General features: G+C 41.6%; 1 protein-coding gene across 2 annotated transcripts in view; it reads right to left on the reverse strand.

Annotated features, from left to right (window-relative positions):
- The window catches only part of LOC121954281 (bifunctional heparan sulfate N-deacetylase/N-sulfotransferase 2-like), a 58,411-nt gene extending 39,883 nt beyond the window's left edge, over positions 1-18,528 (reverse strand). For both annotated transcript variants that reach the window (XR_006106560.1, XM_042501666.1), the window contains exon 1: positions 18,419-18,528. The gene's annotated coding sequence lies outside the window, so the exon portion shown is untranslated. The remainder of the gene's footprint in view (positions 1-18,418) is intronic.

Consider the following 18,528-nt stretch of genomic DNA (forward strand, 5'->3'; position numbering starts at 1 on the left):
ATTAAATCATCTCCTGTCATACAGCATCATAACAGGAGAATTAAATGCGGACTCTTGAACATTAGATCCTTATCAACCAAGGCTCATGTAGTCACTGATTTAATATTGGATAATCATATTGATTTATTATGCCTCACTGAGACCTGGCTTTGTCCTGAAGAGTACGTTAGCCTGAATGAATCCACTCCTCCTGGTCATATAAATAGTCACGTTGCGCGGGACACTGGCCGAGGAGGGGGAGTCACTGCTATTTTTGATTCAAGCTTAGCAATTCACACTAAGGCTAAGCCAAACTATAATTCATTTGAAAGCCTTTTTCTTAGTCTTTCTCACCCATCCTGGAAAACTCTACAGCCAATTCTATTTGTCATAGTGTACCGCGCCCCCGGCCCATACTCTGAATTTCTATCTGAATTCTCTGAGCTTATATCAAGTTTAGTGCTCAAATCAGACAAAATTATTATCGTAGGGGATTTTAACATTCACATGGATGTTAATAGTGATAGCCTTAGTTCTGCTTTCTCCACACTTTTGGATTCAATAGGCTTCAGTCGGTGTGTACATAAACCCACCCACCGCTACAATCACACCCTCGATCTAGTCCTTGCATACGGCATCGATATTGCAGATTTATTAGTCTTTCCTGAGATTCCTGCTCTGTCAGACCATTATTTAATAACTTTCAATTTTTTATTACCTGACTACAAGCCTCTCAGTAAGAGCTACTCTTCTAGATGTCTATCTGATTCAGCAGTGGCTAAATTTAAGAAACTAATTCCTTCTGCTTTGACATCATTACCATGTCTTACAACGACTGAGCACACTACTACTAACTTAAGTCATTCTCAAATTGACTGTCTCATCAATAATGCTACTGGCTCACTGCAATCAGCTCTCGACACTGTTGCACCCTTCAAGAAGAAAATAATGAAACAAAGAAAATTAGCTCCATGGTTTAACCTCCAGATTCGCAAATTGAAACAAATATCACGAAAATTTGAAAGACATTGGCGTTCTACCAAACTGGAAGAGTCCCGTTTAGTCTGGCTGGACAGTCTTGAAGTATATAAGAAGGCCCTCCGCCATGCCAGGGCAAACTATTATTCATCATTAATTGAGGAAAACAAAAACAATCCCAGGTTTCTTTTCAACACTGTAGCCAGGGTGACTCAGAGTCACAGCTCCATAGAGCCTTGTATTCCTTCGGCCCTAAGCAGTGACGACTTTATGAATTTCTTTAATAATAAAATCATAACGATTCGAGATAAAATCCATCACCTCTTGCCCTTACCTGACCTGACCCCTGACGCAGATAGCCTGGATATGGCAGCAAGGCCTGAAATTTATCTGGACCATTTCTCCCCCATTGACCTTCATCAACTCTATACTTTGGTTTCTGCATCTAAGCCATCAACATGCCTACTAGACCCCATCCCAACTAAGCTCCTTAAGGAAGTTTTGCCTTTATTAGGCAACTTTTTATTATATATAATCAACGCGTCTTTATTAACAGGCTATGTACCTCAGTCTTTTAAAGTAGCTGTCATTAAACCTCTTCTAAAGAAGCCCACTCTCGATCCTGAGATTTTAGCTAACTATAGACCGATATCTAATCTCCCCTTTATTTCTAAAATCCTTGAGAGAGTGGTTACTCATCAGCTCTGTGACTTTCTCCAAGACAACAGTTCGAGGACTTTCAGTCAGGCTTCAGAGTTCATCATAGCACAGAGACGGCACTAGTAAAAATTAATAACGACTTATTTCTCGCTTCTGACACGGGTCTGGTCTCTGTTTTAATCCTATTAGATCTCAGTGCTGCATTTGACACCATTGACCATCAAATCTTACTGCACAGACTTGAAACCTCAATTGGCCTTAAAGGAACGTCACTAGCCTGGTTTAAGTCATACTTATCAGATCGTTCCCAATTTGTTCACATCAATGATCAACCCTCCGCACATACAAAGGTCTGCTTTGGAGTGCCACAAGGTTCGGTGCTTGGACCAATCCTTTTCACTTTATATATGCTTCCTCTAGGCAACATGATTAGAAAACATTCTTTAAATTTCCATTGTTATGCTGATGATACGCAATTATGTCTATCTATGAAACCAGATGAAACTGATCAGCTATCTAGACTTCAAACATGTCTTAAGGATGTAAAAGCCTGGATGAGCCGTAATTTCCTGATGTTGAATTCAGACAAAACTGAAGTTATTGTCCTTGGCCCAAAACAACTCAGAAGCTCCTTTTCCAACAATGTAATTTCTCTAAATGGCATTACCTTGGCCTCTAGCACAACTGTAAGGAACCTCAGAGTTTTATTTGACCAGGATTTATCCTTTGCCTCCCATATAAAACAAACTTCAAGGACGGCTTTCTTTCACTTGCGTAACATCGCAAAAATTAGACATATCCTTTCCCAAACAGATGCTGAAAAATTAGTACATGCATTTGTCACCTCTAGGCTGGATTACTGTAATTCCCTATTATTTGGTTGCCCCTACAAATCTCTTAGGTCTCTCCAACTGGTGCAGAACGCTGCTGCTCGTGTTTTAACAGGAAGCAAGAAAAGGGATCATATTTCTCCTGTTTTAGCTTCTCTGCACTGGCTCCCTGTGAAATCCAGGATTGAATTTAAAATCCTCCTCCTTACTTACAAAGCTCTAAATGGTCAGGCTCCATCCTATCTGTCACAGCTCATAGTTCCTTACCAACCCTCAAGATCACTGCGCTCTGAAAATGCAGGGTTACTTGTGGTTCCCAAAATTTCCAAAAGTAGGTTAGGAACCAGAGCCTTTAGCTACCATGCTCCTCTCCTATGGAACCATCTTCCATTTTTGGTCAGGGAGGCAGACACCGTTTCAACTTTTAAGGGTAGACTTAAGACTTTCCTCTTTGATAAAGCTTATAATTAGGGCTGGCTCAGGCTGCCTGGACCAGCCCATAGTTAGGCTGACATAGGTTTAACCTGGCGGGGGACTTCCCCTGATACGCTGAGCTCTTTTCCTTCTCTCAATACCGCCATCGGAAATCATGCAGGTCTGTTAACTGCATTGCCATTTGCAAGCTTAGCTTAGCTCTGTGATAGCCATGTGGTACTCTCACTACCTGGGGCTCGCGATTACAGAGCCTGGGTCTGTTGAATTGCACTACGCTAATCCTGTTGCCTCTCGGGAGCATTCCTGCTCCCTTGTTTCCTAGTTTCCCTGGATCCTGGCTGTAACCTTGACTGTGCCTGACCGTGGTGATAACTGTGCTGATGCTGCGACCCTGCCTTTGGTTGTGCTCGTGCTGTGGCTGTACTGATACTGTGCCCCCCGCTCGCCCTGATTGTGGTCTGGTCCTGGTTGCGCTGATGCTGTGATCTTGCCTTTGGACACCTCCCTTTCAACATATGCATGAGACTGTTGTCATCTCTCTCAACATTATCATAGAGTGCAATTACTAATTTCACACCTACCATTATTGTAATATGACATGCATCTGTTTCTATTATTGCTGTGCCTCTCTCCCCCTCTCTCCCCCTCTCTCTTTCTCTTTCCTTTTTTGCCATGATTGTATTTCATTTGCTATTTACGACATCTATTGCTCGTCTGTCCGTCCTGGAAGAGGGATCCCTCATCATCCTCTACCGCTCTTCCTGAGATCCCCCCCCCCCCGTTACAGGGGTTCTTTTTTGGGAGTTTTTCCTTGGGTGATGTGAGGGTCTAAGGGCAAGGGCTCTCTGAGGCAAACCATGTTTTGTGATAATGGGCTCCATAAATAAAACTGACTTGACTTGACCAAACCGAACCTCCACAACACCCTGGCAGTGCCTAGAAATTCTGTCCATAAAAGATATGAACAGAATTGGTGACAAAGGGCAGCCCCTCACTGGAAACGAGTCTGACTTACTGCTGGCAATATGGACCAAGCTCTGGCACCGGTCGTACAGGGAGTGGACGGCCCATATCAGGGGGTCTGATTCCCCATATTCCCGAAGTACCCCCACAGGACTCCCTGAGGGACACGATCGAATGCCTTTTCCAAGTCCATAAAGCACATACCTTCCACTAATCCACAATGTCCCGAGTCGAGGTCAGCAGCGCACTGTCCCCACCATACACAGTGTTGACAGAGCACCTCTTCCCCCTCCTGAAATGCCGGATGGTGGTCAAGAGCCTCTCCAAAGCTGTCTGGAAGTCGTTCTCCATGGCCCCACCAAACTCCTCCCATGCCCAGGTTTGAGCATGGGAGACTCCCTCGTTCTGCTGGGGGACTTCAACGTGAGCGTTGAAGTCCCCCAGCAGAATGAGGGAGTCCCCAGAAGAAGCTCTCTCCAGCACTCCCTCAAAAGACTCAGTAAAGGGTTGATACTCTACACTGCCTTTGGACCATAGGCACAAACAGTCAGGATCCGTCCCCCACCCGAAGGTGGAGGGAGGCTACCCTCTCATTCACTAGGGTAAACTCCAAAATTCAGGCACCAAGCCGGGAGGCAATAAGTATTGCCACCCCTGCCCAGCACCTCTCAGCGGTGGCAACTCCAGAGTGGAAGAGAGTCCAACCCCTCTCGAGAAGACTGGTTCTGGAGCCCATGCTGTGTCATGGGGAGGCCGACTATATCTAGTCAGAACTTCTCAGCATCATGCACCAGCTCAGGCTCCTTCCCCACCAAAGAGGTGACATTCCATGTCCCTAGAGCTACCTTCCACAGCCGAGGGCCCCATGGGTAAAGGCCCGGCAACCAGGCACTCGCCATGGAGCCCCACCCCCAGGCCTGGCTCCAGGGTGGGGGCCCTGATGACCCGCGTCCAGGCAAAGGTAACTTCGAACCATTTGTCACATTCATCAAAAAGGGGCCGGTGAGCTACACTTTGTCTGGTCCCTCCCCTAGGACCTGTTTGCCATGGGTGACCCTACAAGGGGCATAAAGCCCCCAACAACTGAGCTCCTAGGATCACTGGGACATGCAAACCCCTCCACCACGATAAGGTGGTAGCTCGAGGAGGGTAGCCTAACTTTCCAGTCTTCACTGACTTTGCAAGATGGTGAGCCGTTCTAAGGTGACTGAAACCCTCCAGCAGCGGGTTTGTCCGGATAAAGGCCAAAGGGATGATGCTATCAGCCATAGCAAGAGAAGTTGGTCGTTCCAAATCTGTGGTTTCTAGAATATTGCATCTTTACAACGTCACAAACTCATTCAAGTCCCCTAAGAAGGCTGGTTGTCAACGAAAGACAAATGCAAGAGTAGGGCTGGGTAAAAAAATCATTTCATCAAAGCATTGCAATATGTATTTTGCCAATTCAATATCGATTCATAAAATCCTGAAATCGATTATTTCCATTGTAGTGGCGCCAGATGCCGTGGGGACAGTGTGAGTGCCGCCAAAGTGTGATTGAAGTCTGGAAAATCCTTGGCAACAAAGTTAGACAAGAAACCCCCTACAGTCACCGAACTTTGGAAGTGAAGAAGGGAAGAGTGGACCAAAATCACACCAGAGCAGTGTGAGAGACTAGTGACGTCCTGTGGCCGCAGATGTGCTGCAGTCATTCAAAGCAATGGCCTTTTGACTGCTGTTACCTTCAGAAAATGTAGTTGTACCATTTCTCTGTGCTACAATCATTGCTGTTTTCTAATTTTGAAAATTTTCCACAAAATACTTTTTTTTGTTGAAGTGCCTTGGTTATTTTACTATCCCCATCCCTACCAATTACTGTCCATCTGCTCCTTCCAAGGTTTGAACATGTCAAATGCCCGAGGGGAGAAAACACTGGACTGTGTTTATTCCAACATCCTTAAAGCATATAGAGTTCTACCCCCGCTGCACCTTGGACAGTCTGATCACCTGTCACTGTTTCTAATCCCAGCCTACTGCCCCATTATCAAGAGACAACAACCCACTGTTAAACAGTTAAAAGCTGGCCAGAGGGAGCATCCCTACAGCTGCAGGACTGCTTTCAGTGTACTGACTGGAGTCTGTTCCTTATTCAAGAATACACATCAACTGTACTCTTCTACATCAGGAGCTGTGTTGAGACCGTCACCATCAACAAATGCATCAGTGTTTTCCCAAACAGGAAGCCTTGGATGACAAAGGAGGTTCAGCTTCTCCTGAGAGAGCGTGACATAGCCCACAGATCTGGGAACAGAGAGCAGTACAGTGTGGCCAGACGTAACCTTAAAAGAAGCATAAAAACAGCAAAGGCGGCATACAAGGAGAGGATTGAGGACCACGTCACTTCAAAAGACCCAATGCGTGTGTAAATGGTAAATGGTAAATGGACTATACTTGTATAGTGTTTTTCTAGTCTTATTGACCACTCAAAGCGCTTTAACACTACATGTCACATTCACCCATTCACACACACATTCACACACTGGTGGCTGAGGCTACCGTACAACATGCCACCTGCTACTCAGTAATCCTTCACACACACTCTGATAACGCAGCATCAGGAGCAATTTGGGGTTCAGTATCTTGCCCAAGCATACTTTGACATGTTGTCCAGAGGAGCTGGGGATCGAACCGCTGACCTTCTGATTAGAGGACAACCCACTCTACCTCTGAGCCACACCCGTCCCCGTGTGTGGCAAGGCATTCAGCAGGAAACCAACTTCAGGTGCAGCCACGATCCACTGACAGGAAACAGTGCAGCACTGACTGAGGCACTGAACCTCTTCTTTGCCCGATTCGAGAAAGGACCGGACAATGTTAATTCACCCCAGCTGAAGACCACTGACCACTTTTTTACCTTGCAAACACGAGGTTAAACGAGTCCTGAAAGCTGTGAATGTCAAGAAAGCACCAGGCCCGGATGGGATCCCAGGCACAGTTCTTAAGAATTGTGCCAATCAGCTTGCAGAGGTCTTTAGTGACATCTTCAATCTCTCCCTGGTGCATGCTACTGTTCCGGCCTGTCTAAATACTGCCACCGTCATCCCAGTGCCCAAGCAGACCAACATCAGCTCCCTGAACGACTACAGACCAGTCACATGGACACCCATCATTTCTAAGTGCTTTGAAAGATTAGTTCTTGGGCACATCACATCCACCCTCTCTTCCAACTTGGACAAGCACCAGTAGGCATACAGAGCAAACAGATCCACTGAAGATGCCATGAACACCGTCCTCCATACCGCACTGACACACCTGGAGCAGAAGGGGACATATTTCATGATGTTGTTTGTGGATTAAAGCTCAGCTTTCAACACCATTGTCCCCAGCAAGCTGGTCAGGAAACTGCAGGACCTTGGTCTCAGTAACCATCTGTGTCTGTGGATTAAAGGCTTTCATACAAACCGCCCACAGACAGTGAGACGCCCTTACATCTCCACAGCCCCAGGAGCACCACAGGGTTGTGTACATAGCCCCGCCCTCTACTCCCTCTATACATTCGACTAAACACCTACACACTGGTGGGACTCATCTCAAATGGCGATGAGACAGCCTACAGAGACAAGGTCTGCAAATTAACAGAATGATGTGCAGTGAATAACCTGTCAATAAACATCAAGAAGACAAAGGAGCTCCTTAAAGACTTCAGACAGAAACAGCAGGAGGACCTGCCACAAAAGATATGAGAGGAGGATGTGGAGAGGGTACCCACTTTCAAATTCCTGGGAACCCACATTAGTGAGGACCTCAGGTGGACTGTAAACTCCACCGCTCTGGTAAAGAAGGCCCGGCAGAGACTATATTTCCACAGGACGCTGAGGAGGATAAACCTCTGCAATGTTGCTGGAGTCCTTCTACCACTGCTTTGTGGAAAACATCCTCACATACTGCATCACGGCGTGGTATGGGAACTGTTCAGCAGCAGACAGGGTGGCTCTCCAGAGGGTGGTGAATGTAGCTCAAAAAATCATTGGATTCCCCCTGCTCCCCCTGAAAGACATTTGCAGGTCTCGCTGCCACAGCAGAACCTGCAGGATTTTAAAAGACAGTACCCACTAGGGGTAGACCATATGGCCCTTAAAAAATATCTTGATATTTCAGGGTAATTTTGCGATAAAGATATTCTTGACGATATGACAAAATACTGAAAAATATATAGAAAATATGATTTAAGAAAAATTAATTTGAAGAGCATAAAATTGCATCACAGCGTTATTGTTTTATATGTCAGCAATGTAACTGTTTGCATTAAAATATATTGTGAAAACTAAACAAAAACGAGTTTTAGATTCTGTACAAATAAAAATCGTACAACAAAATAAAAATCTACTTTTTAACGAGCCTTCCCTCATGACAGTTTGAATTGGCATCATATCTTTAGCCAAACAAAATGTGATGCTTCTGTGAGGAGTGCAATTTATGAAAGATGCTAGGCTGAGCCAGTGTATGCTCTCTGCTTGAACTCGTTGCATTTGTTGTTGTTCTATTTATCTTATTTAACAGTTATCTATTGTAATGTGTGAGTCCGTGAGTCTGTTTGAGCAGAGTGAATGGAAACAGTTTTTTTTATGAGAGACAGTAAATCTCGTTGTATGTGGACATGCAATTACACTAAAGGCATTCATCATCACCTAAGCAACGCTCAAACATGAATACAAGTTAGTGTGGACCAAGTTTGAAAGAGAGACTGGATAAGTAAGTGGGCTTCCCCAGAATTTCACCAGGGCATATGATATATGACGGTATCAGTGTGTGGCACTAACACCTCCCACATACACACCAACAAGGTTTTTCCTATATATTAATTTTGGAGGCAGCCGCAAAAACTAACACAATCATTCTACAGCTTCATCACAACTTCATCACTTCCTACCCACCAATTAACTTCAATTTTCCTCAAAGAAATGTCCTCCAGTCTGAAGAGCGTCATTGTCAAGCATCATCCTGATATTTTAACAGGTGAACATTGTTTTCTCGGCAACCCTTAAAGTGGTTGCCTAATTAACGTTATATCCCATCAGTGTAACCATTTTGCAGGTATGGCTCAAAAAATCAGTCATTACTTTAACATTGCAAAGCGTTTTCGCAAGAAGGATAGTGATGTGGGCAGGTTACTGACATAATGATTTGTTAAATTTTTCAGGTCTGAAAATACTGCTGCTCAACCTCAAGAAACAGAAGGGACCGGTGGACGTTGGTTACTTTGTTACCTACTAACCAGAGCCCTTTCAGAAAAAGTCGCGTCATCTCAGTTTATTCTAATGGACCGTTTTTTTTACAGCAATAGCAGAATGTGGAGCATCTCAATAGTTCCCAGAAACGGCATTAATTGCTAGCAGCGCAGTGGAGTTGCAGCAGAGAAGACCATTTGTGATGGCCTTTTAAAGGTTAAGACGTCTAAAGAATCATCTTTTTATATTGTCAGCATATCGTAGCTAAATTAACATGTGCATTAGAGGATGATGTTGAATTATCCCACGCTAATTAGTAGATTTACAAGCAATAACAGATCTACTTACAGATTAGGCTAAAGTTAGGACGCTACACATACCATTAGCCACTAACAGACTGCTAATTTAAAATGTCCTGCTCTTGAAAATTGCATCTAACAATGGGAAGTTAAAGGGGAGAAAAGGCTTGTGTAATTTATTTTACAGGTCAGTGTGAGTTACATGTCAGTCTTGTTAAATACCCCCCCATGCTGCGTCCTTCTCTCTCTGCCTCCTCACACACACACAGCAGCAGGCACCCTCCCCCTCCCCGTGACACGCTCAATAACCTGCTGCAGGAGGGACAAATCAACCACTTTTGGTTGAAAACGAAAAAGGGAACAGTGTTGTTTGGAGGTATTTTGCCTTCGAGGCTAACAAGCTTGGAAAGCCGAAGGACATAAATAAGCCAGTGTGCAAACACTGCTACAAGGCGGTGGCGACCAAATCCAGCAGTACCTCCAACTTGGCCAAACACCTGAAGGACCGACACCCTGGCCTTTTCAGCGAATTTCGACAGGTTAGTGTCTTTCCTTTCAAACTTATTACTGATGTTATCGTGGCCGGTTAATAGACAGTGTCAGTATACTAACTTTACATAAACGTTGGTTAATGAAATGTGTTATTTTTTCTTTTAAAGTCCCAGAATGAAGCTGAAAAATGTCGACCTGCAACCAAATGGCAACATACACAGCCCACTCTACCATCCATTTTGGACCAACATTGAAAATATCATGCCAAGTCCCCAGAAGCTATGAAAATAAACAGAGCTGTGGCAGAGTATCTATGTATGGATCAGGTTCCAATTTACACCGTGGAGAAACCTGGCTTCCAACAACTTATTAAGCAACTAAACCCAAGGTACGCTCTTCCCTCTCGGAATCACTTTATGTACAGTGAAATCCCACAGCTGTACAACACAACAAAGCAAACAGTCTTGCAGCAGCTTCAGGGGAATCCGTACTTCTCCTGTACCACTGACCTTTGGACCAGCAGGATTGCATCCTCTTTCATGGCTGTAACCCTGCAATTTATTACAGAGTCCTGGGACATGCAGAGCTGGTGTCTGGGCTGTGTTGGGCTACATTCAGAACATACAGGAGACAGCTTAAGGGAGGCTTTGGAGGAGATAGTACAGGAAACATGGCAGCTGGATATAACTAATATGGCAGGCATCACTACAGATAATGCTTCAAATAACAAGAAAGCATTTCAGCAGCATTTCACATGGGTCCCATGCTTTGGTCACAACTTGCACTTAGCCATAAACAAGGGTCTGGATATTGATAGTGTATCAGGAGCATTATCCAGGTTGAGAAAAACAGTGGCAGCTTTCACAAGGTCACCAAAGATGACCCGGCAGCTAAAGAAAAAACAAAAAGACTTGAAGCTGCCAGAACACAGACTCATTCATGATGAGCTAACACGCTGGGACTCAACTTTTGAAATGGTGGATAGGTTTATTGAACAGCAGCAAGCAGTCAGTGCAGTTTTAGCAGAGGACAGAAAGAAGTGGTATCTTATGCCAAAGGATTCAGACATCACCATTTTTGAGACTGTAAAAGAGGTACTGAGCCCATTAAGCTCTTTTACTGATGCTCTTAGTGGGGAAAAGCATACCACTCTGTCCTCTGTCCTACCCTTAACCTGGAAGATATATTCCATGTTAACAATTGAGGACACAAGCAGCACCTTAGAACATCAGCTGAAGCAAAAAATTGGAGATGATCTGAAACACAGATATGACGACAGGAATCTACAGCTGGTATTGAACACTGCCACCTTTCTTGATCCCCGCTTCAAGGACAGTTTTACAACATTAAAAGAAGAAGTAAAACAGCATCTTGTGGATAATATGCAAGGTCTGCAGCAGACTCAGAGAGTCCCAAGTTAGCAAACATCTCCTTTATCTGCAACCCAGCCTACGAAGAAATTCAGAACAGATCTGAAGGGACTTTTATCAAACATTCAGGGGGAGAGAAAGAAACAACATGGAGATGATACACCAACAGCATCCAAAGATGAGGATCCAGAATGCAGGCTCAGGAACGAGTTGACATTATATGAAACGATGCCTGAGCAGAGTACATGGTGACATGGTGGAAAACACATGAGCGCACCTTACCTCATCTTGCCCATGCTGCCAAGAAATACCTGTGTATAGCTGCTTCAAGCTGTGCCTAAGAGCGTGTGTTTAGTACATCAGGGCTCATTTGCAGCCCAAGAAGGGCAAAACTTACAGAGGAACACATTGACATGCTTGTATTTGTAGCAAAAATCTGCAAACAGGAAAGCAAATTCAGGCCAGTGTTACCACTAGTACCTAAACAGTAATTTCTCTAGAGTGTAGAATAGAGGACAATGCACTTTCTGAACACTGTGATTGAATAGTTCTGTGCACTTTTCAGTTTCAAGTGCCTCAAAATATTGTTCTAATTGTTATTGTTTATTTTATTTATTTATTTTTTGCACTACTTCAGGCCTGAAACTTTCTTTTTGCACAACTGTTGTTACATGTTGTAACAGAGGTTATGTTTGTATTTTTTTGTTAATAAAAATGTTTCTTTTAAATATTGGGGTCTTTTTTTTTTTTTTATCCTTGTGGTATCGAAAATAGTATCGAGTATCGAATATTTTCCTGAGTATCGGTATCGAGTTGAAAATTTTAGTATCGTGACAACCCTACTAAACAGAATGTAAAAAAACATTACTGTAAACTAGGGTTGGGCATCGTTTGAATTTGAACGATTCTCGATTCCGATTCCGATTCCTAGTTTCGATTCCGGTTCCAAACGATTCTCGATTACAATTCTTTTAAGAGGCAGGGTCAAAAAAGTTTGCATGGGGGCGCTAACAAGAGTTCTTTTTCAATGAAATGTCTTAACTTCTCAATGATTTTTTTAATTATATGAACTTTAGTATGAATTTCTCACAGGGCTATTTTCAACCATTATATAAATATCAAACCTTTGTACTTGAATATAAATGTTATGAAGTTTCTTTCCACAGGAGTACACTTTCACAAAAGATCTTTCTTTTTGAAAACCTCATGAAAAAACATTTACACATATCCTGTTGTTTATGTGTCAGAGAGTGTCTGATGCTGCAGCCACTTAAACATGTTACTGAGCTCCCACTGATGGGTTAACCTGGTGCAGAATATCAAACAAACAAAAGAGAACAACTTGTAAAACCCAGTCCAGTCCGTTTGTCTATGAAAACGTACACGGGCTAACGTTAGCTGGATATTAGAGTTAACCCACCATATTAGCAGTACAATTTGTTTGCTGCCTCAATGTTGGTATAAGACAGATGTAATTTATTGTTTTACTTACCTGATTCTGACTGGTTAGAGGAATGCCGGTGCAGCGGGGCACTCTGTTATTTCTACACCATTAATCCTGAGGTGTTTAATCATGTTGGTCGTGCAACCTCCTTTGCACAGTTCAGCCAAACTTTTGAGCGCTGCTGCACACTGTCCATGGTTGCCATGGTTACAATCATTCATGTGGCTTCTTCTTCGTTGGTGTTAGACGGCTATTTCTTCCGGTCAGCGAACTGGGCATTGAAAGTAGGAATCGAAATTTAAAAATTTGAACGGTTCTGGGAGAATCGGAATGTTAGTCCCGGTTCCCATCGATGTTCGAGACTCGATGCCCAACCCTACTGTAAACGGAAACGATTAAGGGTTAGTGTTTTTAGCTTTGTGATTCTGTTGACTTCATTTGTCTACATTATGTTACAGCTCAGCTGATTTTCCATTGATGGCAAGGGGAGGGAAGGTGAAAGACCTGAATGAGATCACAGGGTAAGTCATTTAGAAAAATGAAACATACTAGGCTTAATGGGGAATTATTCTAAATACTGAAATTGTTACAATACTGTATTATATTATTAATCATGCTGAACATATTTTTTATTATGTTGCTATTATGTAATCCTGTTATTGTATATTGATAACTTACTATAGGAACACTGGGGGCAGGAGGAATGGCTATGGATGGACTGCTATGTGATAGAGGATGCCGCAGATCAGTACTAAGTGGACCTTTGTAGAACTGAAAACTTAACAAGGTAATGTTTCAAATAGTTCCAGCAATAAGGAATCATACTTACATGTTAGCCTGTTATACTTCGTTTCATATTAATGATAGATGTAATTCTATTGGATATATCATATACATTCTTAGGCAAGTTACTTTAAAAATGTTATACATATTAGCAGTTAGCTTTTATTTGAATGAAATAAGTCACTAGAATATTACTCTCTGTGGAGAGTAATGCATTACACAAATTTCGCATTACTTTCACCAACATGATATCAGAAGAATGACTACGCATTATAAAATATAAGAAGAGCATACTGTTTCGAAGTGGGTTATAAAAACACAGAAGGCTCTAGTTTAATGCAGTCCATTAACATCCAGTAGAGGGTAATATCACACAGCCTAATGAAGTCTCTCCTCTGAAGCGCAGATCTGACTATTTCATGCATTCACGTGCAGTGGTTTACATTTTGTATTAAAATTACTCTCCTATTTTCACAGTAGTGTAATGACATAGAACAATGAGGTAGCCTAGCCCAGAACCCTCATCCTGAGTATCAGCTCCCTGTCTTCTGCAAGCCTTTCCCTGTTTCTTATTTTTATTAAACCATATACAAGTCTTCCCAATGGTGTGCTCTTTGTTTGAAGAAAATGTTCTAATGCAGTTTTTGAAAATGATAACTTCACATATTTTTTGTAGTTGTAATCTGTGTTGAGTGTAAGACTACTTCTGCTGGCTTTACTCAACAGTATTTTCCTCATCTGCATGTCAGTCAAGAAAATGTGCATGCGTACCCCCATTCTCTACACGAATGGATCATCCCTATGCAGCACAGCAAAGCATGGTGGAGACTATATGAGAGGACATCACAAAAGAAAGGGCACATACCAACTGCTTGATGTGCTATTTATGTTTCTGAGTTTGTTAGATATTAATTAAATTAATTAATTGCTGTTAGGAAGTCAGTAGAAAGACAAAGATAAATAAAATAAACATGTTTTATATGTCTACAAACTGCTGCTGGTGCTGCTGCTAATCCATTGACCCACTGTGCTGTCAGCTTACAATCACTAATGGTAACCTGTCGGCCTCCTTCTGTCCCTCTGAAAGTGATAAAGATGACAGTCGTGAGTAAATTATAACAATCATTATATTATTAAGAATGAATATGGATTTGACTGCCTTTGACTATCGTACAAGACTAAAGTCAGTATTTAGAAAGCAATAAACAGCAACCTGCTCCTTTACCATAGTAAGGTAAATCTAAAATATGTCAGCATAAACATATACTTATGTCATATCTACATCATTTATATTTATACTATGAATTTATACATTTTACATATAAAAGTACTATACAGTATATGTACATGTATAGTGTGTATTGATTTGATATATTTTGTATTTTTTAAAAAATTTTTTTTTTTTAATTTAATCATATTTTAACCCTTATTTAGCACTCAATCACTTTTTTCTATTGCCTCTGACTCTTGAGCTGCTGAAATGTGTGAATCTCCCAAGTGTGAGATTATTCAGTCTAATCTAACCATAGCTGTTAACATTAATCAAGATATTAGCACATTTAACTTTAAAAAACAATATAATAATGAAACTACGTATGATGCACTCTGTGTACATTGTAAATCAGTGCAGTTACTGACTGCTATTTAGCAAAAATCAGAGTTTTGTCTCTTCGTATTATGTATTTAAATGGCCCACCAGAGACTTCCGAGAACTTTTCGCAGCCTCCATGAGTCACATGATGCTCGAGCATTTTGAACTTCCATTGTCAATACTCTGTCTATTCTAGTGCACTACTCCTCACAATGTAATAAATAGAATTGAACGTGTATAGAGAGAGTCTGCTGACCCTTCAGAGCAGAGTGGGCTTCCAGGAGGTGGGACATAAGCTCAGGCAGAGGTGCTGCGGGAGGGCAGTATGAGACAGAGTTTTTTTTAACATTAAAGCATGTAAACCTATTCTAGTAGACCCCCAAAATACAAATACAATCTGAAAATAAGAATAGTAGGGTCTCTTTAACGGAAAGCTAACTTTTACATGATTTTGACATGACTTTTTGTTAATTTTCCATGATCTAACACAGAGCCAGTGGTTTTGGTCCACAATGGCTGGAAAAAATTCACCTGGCTTAGAAACAATGAGGTGAGAATGACCAAGAACAGGAGGATGAAATGGTCTGCCTCTGGCTTTAATGGAGGCAAACTTTAATGGAACTACCCTGTAATGGGGCCATATTTTGGTGATGTTTAAAGGCTTAATTTTTATCCTGTGAACTGTTTCTCTTTTTTCTTGAAAAAACTTTACTGTTTAAAGGATAATTCACATTTTTGGCACTATAACTGCAAATTAGTATATTTTTATTTTTGTTATTTTGTTATTTTATGTAAAGACTTACCGGAACACACTTAAACAAAATATACTTACATTTGCCATCTTTTTGAGTTGCTACAAACTTAACTGATTAGCCTAAAGGATCTCAGATAGTGGTTAATTGATATGGATTTAAAATGCTATGAAAATGGCCACGCCATGGCACCTATGATTAGGGTGATGGTGGTAGCCAGGAATAATCCTGACCATGTTACTTGGTCTTGTTAGTTGTATATTTATTTCTTCAACTGTTCTAACAATCAGCAACTCCGCTTTGGTCAAAATAATCGCTTAATTCACCGGGTTTGATATGAAAATAAACTGTTGTCCCTGTGGTCTCTCTGCTATCCCTCTGGTTTTGTGGGGATGATATGTGCCATTGTTGACTGGCCGCTCACAGTCTTGATCTCTTCAACAGTCGCGGTCAGCTCAGCTACCTGTTGCTCCACACTGATCTCAGCTGGCACGTGATGTGCCCAGTATGCAAAGTATTATCATTGAAGCCTCTCCAAAAAAGTAGTTAATAGAAAGGAGGGTCCATATTATTGACAGGATTTAAACTGTATGATTTAAAATCACACAGTTGGAATTTCTAAGGAATTCCTAAGTGCCCTGCTATAACGCAATACCGTGATACTGCCCATGCCTACTGCTGATGTTATTCTATAGCCCCCATAATTTGTGTTTACAAGATTTGTGTTTACCATAATCCTAATTGGTAAAAAATTAGTCAGCAGTCTAATTTGTATGAATGGGTAAAATGAAAAGTGCAGAATATTATTGTGATGAGAGAGATACAAGTCTGTAGCCTCCAATAGGCTATAAGTTCCCATCGATGGTGGATGTTGAAACACAAATTAATCTGAGCGGATCACAATTTACCACAGCTGACAGCTGTGGCCACAATGAGATCGATCTGGGTAAAAACAATCAGACTGTACTTTACATACAGGTATATAGCCTACATATTAACTTGTCCCATCTATAAATCAGATTAGTATTGTTACAAATATATGACTGATCATAGGACATTTTGTTAAGGATGTTTACAGTGTTTTGAACAGCATTTGACACCTACTTTGTGATTTGTCATCTCTGTCCTGAGATTCGCATTGCAACCACAGCCTATACCACCCATTAATTAGAAACTTTGTGGAAGTTATTATATATTTTATAAATCTTTACATTAAACTGCTATCAACAGGGCTCGGACTGATGACATAGGTGCCTCTGTTGATGCTTGTTCACAATACTGCAAAGTCAGCAAGTTGTTCAAAAAATGTTCTGGTCATCAGTCATATATTTCTATCATTTATCATTATGGACCTGATGTCAAATAGATCTGAGAACTTTCTTTTCTTTTATGCAACCGGTAAGTTAGACATATAAACATAAGTGTTGGCATGTAATGTGGAGCTTGCAGTGGGTATGTGTTCCAGCCAAATTAATTTATGATAATATCACTGATCATGTTTTATATTTGAAGCTACAGACTTTTAAAACCCAATACTACACAATTCATAAATACTCATTCAAACAAATTAGACATTAATGTTAACTCTTGTTTTATAACGATTTGGATGCATAGGAATATAAAGGTGTAAGAAATGAGAATTATTAGAGCATGGAATAACAATGGTATTGCAGAGGATTATATTGTATGGTTAAAATATACATCAATTCACTCACATTTTAGATACATTCAGGTTTTCTGACTGTGAAAACCTGCGTTTACTGATGGGGATGTTACAAGAGCCGTGCTCTCTTGGCTTTTGGCTTGGCTTAGCCAGTGGCTCAACATAACTTCGGAAGGCATCAGTGAAACGGTGGTTAATGAAAAAAAGTATGTCCAACAACCCGTTCCTATCGTAGTGTTTCAAAAGACACCGTCAAAGGGATGAGATAGCGAGGCGAAGCATTCCAAACGTTAATGTCCTGGTTAATAGGCACGCCCACAAAACATCTGTGTCTATCACCAGTTAATTCAGTCACCACTTAATCTTGAACACCGGCAACTCACCAACATAGTTCCCGACCTGAGTAGTCAACGTCAGGTAACGTTAATCTTTCCCAACCCCTTGCTCCACTACAAATCAGTTAACGTATTAAAATGAAAGCACGTTGATTACATGTCGGTGTAATCATACCAAAATGCAAGAACGTGAAAAAGAGGAGTGTCTCAAAGGTAGCGTAAAAGAAATAAACTAAAACTTTATTTTGAGCAGCATCTCGTGGTGTATTCCAGCTAGCATGCTATCAGTTAGCTCTCTAAAGCAACAGTGTCACCAGACTGTCGCTGATGTTAGCATGCTAGCGCCAGCGTTAGTAGCCCCGGTGATACTCTGAACAAACCAGTGACCTGGAGCGTCCTTGTTTAAGTTCTGTTTCCTCCATGATGGAGGAACACACACATATGTTGCCCGGTTGTACCGACAGATTTCCAGTACAAACGCCAATCCTGCAGCCAGTTGGATAACAGGGACCTGAGATAACGTTTTAGCTAGCTCCTGAGGATACAACAGCTACTCACTGAACTCCGCACAGAAAACAGGATTCAACTTTAAGACAGTGTCACAAAATAGGCAAATTGTCAGTGGTTTCGGACTTACCTGTAATCTTTCTCAACAGACAGTAATCCAACAAGTGAAACGAAGGACAACAAGCGTATATGTTTACAGTTAAAAGTGAACTTTGGCATTTTGCTGCTCAGTCAGCCATT

The sequence above is a fragment of the Plectropomus leopardus genome, chromosome 15, assembly GCF_008729295.1.
Source record: "Plectropomus leopardus isolate mb chromosome 15, YSFRI_Pleo_2.0, whole genome shotgun sequence".
NCBI classification, from domain to species: domain Eukaryota; kingdom Metazoa; phylum Chordata; class Actinopteri; order Perciformes; family Serranidae; genus Plectropomus; species Plectropomus leopardus.